A 5,000-nucleotide genomic window follows, 5' to 3' on the forward strand; every position below is an offset into this window, starting at 1 on the left:
TTGTGAGTATTCCTGCCTGTCATGCAGGTAACCTGGCTCCAAATTCCCGAAGGGGAAGCTATGCTTGTTTTGCCCTTTACTTAGGTCTATGTCCCCAGGTAGGGTCGGAAAGCTGCAACACCATGTGGTAGCGTGGCCGAGCGGTCTAAGGCGCTGAATTAAGGCTCCAGTCTCTTCGGGGGTGTGGGTGCGAATCCAACCGTTGCCATTGAGTAGCTTTTGCTTTTACTTGCTCTTTCAGCTCACGTTACATGCCCAGAATATGGATTGGTTGAGGCAGGTACCTGGCGCCAGCTAACTAATCAGCGCTTCCCCTTTCAATGCAGGAGAACCTCTCGTCCCTCTCTCAGTATGGGCGCTGTATTACCACCTGCTAAGATGTTGCGCGGACAATCTGGAATACAATCCTTGAGGAGGGATCCCCAGGGATCAGATGTACTCTGTGATGAATAGGGTGAACAGGAAGAACTACAAAACTGACCCTTGCTGTCTTGCCTTAATCCTTCCCTAGATCTGAAACATAGGCACAGAGCAGCGTACACCATAATCTGCACCGAGCTGCAAAAGCCAGGGATATTCACAGAGGTTAACCAATCAGGAAATCCACTCTATACTAGCCAGAGCTGGCACTGTTTCTGGAAGAAAGAGGCAATTTAACTTTATTTTCTAATCCTGGATAACCCATATTTCTGGCATTATGGCTCCCGGGGGGATGTGAGTGCTCTGGGTTTCTTTGAGGCATGAGTTTTCATCCAAGTTCTCAACTAATTGCACCTTGGGGCGACAGAACACAAAGGTATGGAAGCAGCATTTATGGATTTGAAAAGCTCACATCTGGAAGAAGGTTAAATAATTTTAATACAGTACTGAGTAATGAGAGGAAAGTAAAGAAAGGTCCCACCGAGATTTGAACTCGGATCACTGGATTCAGAGTCCAGAGTGCTAACCATTACACCATGGAACCATTAAGTACCTTCACCTGCCACACTAAAACTTTTAATTCTTCCTCCAGATCTCCAGAAAACCGGGGTACGGTTCCCAGATGGGGTGGCTATGATTATTTCGCCCCTTACTTAGGTCTGCGTCCTCAGGTGGGGTTGAAAAGCAGCAGTTGTGTGTGGTAGCGTGGCCGAGCGGTCTAAGGCGCTGGATTTAGGCTCCAGTCTCTTTGGAGGCGTGGGTTCGAATCTCACCGCTGCCATTAGGCACTTTTTGCTGTTTCCAGAGGTATAACGAGATTACACCTTTGATCCCTAGCGCTGAGCTAAAGCGATTAATTCTCCCTTCAGAACTATTAAACGCTGACCCTTTAAGGACATTACCATGGAGCAGCAGGCATAGGTTGTTCCTCGTTAGTATAGTTGTGAGTATTCCTGCCTGTCATGCAGGTAACCAGGCTCCGAATTCCCGAAGGGGAAGCTATGCTTGTTTTGCCCTTTACTTAGGTCTATGTCCCCAGGTAGGGTCGGAAAGCTGCAACACCATGTGGTAGCGTGGCCGAGCGGTCTAAGGCGCTGAATTAAGGCTCCAGTCTCTTCGGGGGTGTGGGTGTGAATCCAGTATGGGCGCTGTATTACCACCTGCTAAGATGTTGCGCGGACAATCTGGAATACAATCCTTGAGGAGGGATCCCCAGGGATCAGATGTACTCTGTGATGAATAGGGTGAACAGGAAGAACTACAAAACTGACCCTTGCTGTCTTGCCTTAATCCTTCCCTAGATCTGAAACATAGGCACAGAGCAGCGTACACCATAATCTGCACCGAGCTGCAAAAGCCGGGGATATTCCCAGAGGTTAACCAATCAGGAAATCCACTCTATACTAGCCAGAGCTGGCACTGTTTCTGGAAGAAAGAGGCAATTTAACTTTATTTTCTAATCCTGGATAACCCATATTTCTGGCATTATGGCTCCCGGGGGGATGTGAGTGCTCTGGGTTTCTTTGAGGCATGAGTTTTCATCCAAGTTCTCAACTAATTGCACCTTGGGGCGACAGAACACAAAGGTATGGAAGCAGCATTTATGGATTTGAAAAGCTCACATCTGGAAGAAGGTTAAATAATTTTAATACAGTACTGAGTAATGAGAGGAAAGTAAAGAAAGGTCCCACCGAGATTTGAACTCGGATCACTGGATTCAGAGTCCAGAGTGCTAACCATTACACCATGGAACCATTAAGTACCTTCACCGGCCATACTAAAACTTTTAATTCTTCCTCCAGATCTCCAGAAAACCGGGGTACGGTTCCCAGATGGGGTGGCTATGATTATTTCGCCCCTTACTTAGGTCTGCGTCCTCAGGTAGGGATGAAAAGCAGCAGTTGTGTGTGGTAGCGTGGCCGAGCGGTCTAAGGCGCTGGATTTAGGCTCCAGTCTCTTTGGAGGCGTGGGTTCGAATCCCACCGCTGCCATTAGGCACTTTTTGCTGTTTCCAGAGGTATAACGAGATTACACCTTTGATCCCTAGCGCTGAGCTAAAGCGATTAATTCTCCCTTCAGAACTATTAAACGCTGACCCTTTAAGGACATTACCATGGAGCAGCAGGCATAGGTTGTTCCTCGTTAGTATAGTTGTGAGTATTCCTGCCTGTCATGCAGGTGACCAGGCTCCGAATTCCCGAAGGGGAAGCTATGCTTGTTTTGCCCTTTACTTAGGTCTGTGTCCCCAGGTAGGGTCGGAAAGCTGCAACACCATGTGGTAGCGTGGCCGAGCGGTCTAAGGCGCTGGATTAAGGTTCCAGTCTCTTTGGGGGCGTGGGTTCGAATCCCACCGTTGCCATTGAGTAGCTTTTGCTTTTACTTGCTCTTTCAGCTCACGTTACATGCCCAGAATATCGATTGGTTGAGGCAGGTACCTGGCGCCAGCTAACTAATCAGCGCTTCCCCTTTCAATGCAGGAGAACCTCTCGTCCCTCTCTCAGTATGGGCGCTGTATTACCACCTGCTAAGATGTTGCGCGGACAATCTGGAATACAATCCTTGAGGAGGGATCCCCAGGGATCAGATGTACTCTGTGATGAATAGGGTGAACAGGAAGAACTACAAAACTGACCCTTGCTGTCTTGCCTTAATCCTTCCCTAGATCTGAAACATAGGCACAGAGCAGCGTACACCATAATCTGCACCGAGCTGCAAAAGCCAGGGATATTCACAGAGGTTAACCAATCAGGAAATCCACTCTATACTAGCCAGAGCTGGCACTGTTTCTGGAAGAAAGAGGCAATTTAACTTTATTTTCTAATCCTGGATAACCCATATTTCTGGCATTATGGCTCCCGGGGGGATGTGAGTGCTCTGGGTTTCTTTGAGGCATGAGTTTTCATCCAAGTTCTCAACTAATTGCACCTTGGGGCGACAGAACACAAAGGTATGGAAGCAGCATTTATGGATTTGAAAAGCTCACATCTGGAAGAAGGTTAAATAATTTTAATACAGTACTGAGTAATGAGAGGAAAGTAAAGAAAGGTCCCACCGAGATTTGAACTCGGATCACTGGATTCAGAGTCCAGAGTGCTAACCATTACACCATGGAACCATTAAGTACCTTCACCTGCCACACTAAAACTTTTAATTCTTCCTCCAGATCTCCAGAAAACCGGGGTACGGTTCCCAGATGGGGTGGCTATGATTATTTCGCCCCTTACTTAGGTCTGCGTCCTCAGGTAGGGTTGAAAAGCAGCAGTTGTGTGTGGTAGCGTGGCCGAGCGGTCTAAGGCGCTGGATTTGGGCTCCAGTCTTTGGAGGCTTGGGTTCGAATCCCACTGCTGCCATTAGGCACTTTTTGCTGTTTCCAGAGGTATAACGAGATTACACCTTTGATCCCTAGCGCTGAGCTAAAGCGATTAATTCTCCCTCCAGAACTATTAAACGCTGACCCTTTAAGGACATTACCATGGAGCAGCAGGCATAGGTTGTTCCTCGTTAGTATAGTTGTGAGTATTCCTGCCTGTCATGCAGGTGACCAGGCTCCGAATTCCCGAAGGGGAAGCTATGCTTGTTTTGCCCTTTACTTAGGTCTGTGTCCCCAGGTAGGGTCGGCAAGCTGCAACACCATGTGGTAGCGTGGCCGAGCAGTCTAAGGCGCTGGATTAAGGCTCCAGTCTCTTCGGGGGCGTGGGTTCGAATCCCACCGTTGCCATTGAGTAGCTTTTGCTTTTACTTGCTCTTTCAGCTCACGTTACATGCCCAGAATATCGATTGGTTGAGGCAGGTACCTGGCGCCAGCTAACTAATCAGCACTTCCCCTTTCAATGCAGGAGAACCTCTCGTCCCTCTCTCAGTATGGGCGCTGTATTACCACCTGCTAAGATGTTGCGCGGACAATCTGGAATACAATCCTTGAGGAGGGATCCCCAGGGATCAGATGTACTCTGTGATGAATAGGGTGAACAGGAAGAACTACAAAACTGACCCTTGCTGTCTTGCCTTAATCCTTCCCTAGATCTGAAACATAGGCACAGAGCAGCGTACACCATAATCTGCACCGAGCTGCAAAAGCCAGGGATATTCACAGAGGTTAACCAATCAGGAAATCCACTCTATACTAGCCAGAGCTGGCACTGTTTCTGGAAGAAAGAGGCAATTTAACTTTATTTTCTAATCCTGGATAACCCATATTTCTGGCATTATGGCTCCCGGGGGGATGTGAGTGCTCTGGGTTTCTTTGAGGCATGAGTTTTCATCCAAGTTCTCAACTAATTGCACCTTGGGGCGACAGAACACAAAGGTATGGAAGCAGCATTTATGGATTTGAAAAGCTCACATCTGGAAGAAGGTTAAATAATTTTAATACAGTACTGAGTAATGAGAGGAAAGTAAAGAAAGGTCCCACCGAGATTTGAACTCGGATCACTGGATTCAGAGTCCAGAGTGCTAACCATTACACCATGGAACCATTAAGTACCTTCACCTGCCACACTAAAACTTTTAATTCTTCCTCCAGATCTCCAGAAAACCGGGGTACGGTTCCCAGATGGGGTGGCTATGATTATTTCGCCCCT

The 5,000-nt window shown here is 47.7% G+C and overlaps 9 non-coding genes across 9 annotated transcripts; 5 read left to right on the plus strand and 4 right to left on the minus strand.

Annotated features, from left to right (window-relative positions):
- Window positions 1-892: 892 nt before the first annotated feature.
- On the minus strand, window positions 893-964 carry TRNAQ-CUG (transfer RNA glutamine (anticodon CUG)). The gene has a single exon. It is a non-coding gene; the product is annotated as a tRNA-Gln (tRNA).
- Window positions 965-1,119: 155 nt separating this feature from the next.
- On the plus strand, window positions 1,120-1,201 carry TRNAL-UAG (transfer RNA leucine (anticodon UAG)). The gene has a single exon. It is a non-coding gene; the product is annotated as a tRNA-Leu (tRNA).
- A 901-nt stretch (window positions 1,202-2,102) lies between these two features.
- Window positions 2,103-2,174, minus strand: TRNAQ-CUG (transfer RNA glutamine (anticodon CUG)). Its single transcript has one exon. It is a non-coding gene; the product is annotated as a tRNA-Gln (tRNA).
- A 155-nt stretch (window positions 2,175-2,329) lies between these two features.
- TRNAL-UAG (transfer RNA leucine (anticodon UAG)) lies at window positions 2,330-2,411 on the plus strand. Its single transcript has one exon. It is a non-coding gene; the product is annotated as a tRNA-Leu (tRNA).
- Window positions 2,412-2,697: 286 nt separating this feature from the next.
- On the plus strand, window positions 2,698-2,779 carry TRNAL-AAG (transfer RNA leucine (anticodon AAG)). Its single transcript has one exon. It is a non-coding gene; the product is annotated as a tRNA-Leu (tRNA).
- Window positions 2,780-3,463: 684 nt separating this feature from the next.
- Window positions 3,464-3,535, minus strand: TRNAQ-CUG (transfer RNA glutamine (anticodon CUG)). The gene has a single exon. It is a non-coding gene; the product is annotated as a tRNA-Gln (tRNA).
- A 155-nt stretch (window positions 3,536-3,690) lies between these two features.
- TRNAP-UGG (transfer RNA proline (anticodon UGG)) lies at window positions 3,691-3,770 on the plus strand. The gene has a single exon. It is a non-coding gene; the product is annotated as a tRNA-Pro (tRNA).
- A 286-nt stretch (window positions 3,771-4,056) lies between these two features.
- On the plus strand, window positions 4,057-4,138 carry TRNAL-AAG (transfer RNA leucine (anticodon AAG)). Its single transcript has one exon. It is a non-coding gene; the product is annotated as a tRNA-Leu (tRNA).
- Window positions 4,139-4,822: 684 nt separating this feature from the next.
- TRNAQ-CUG (transfer RNA glutamine (anticodon CUG)) lies at window positions 4,823-4,894 on the minus strand. Its single transcript has one exon. It is a non-coding gene; the product is annotated as a tRNA-Gln (tRNA).
- Between the last annotated feature and the right edge of the window lie 106 nt (window positions 4,895-5,000).

The sequence above is a fragment of the Hyla sarda genome, chromosome 4 (genome assembly GCF_029499605.1).
Source record: "Hyla sarda isolate aHylSar1 chromosome 4, aHylSar1.hap1, whole genome shotgun sequence".
NCBI classification, from domain to species: domain Eukaryota; kingdom Metazoa; phylum Chordata; class Amphibia; order Anura; family Hylidae; genus Hyla; species Hyla sarda.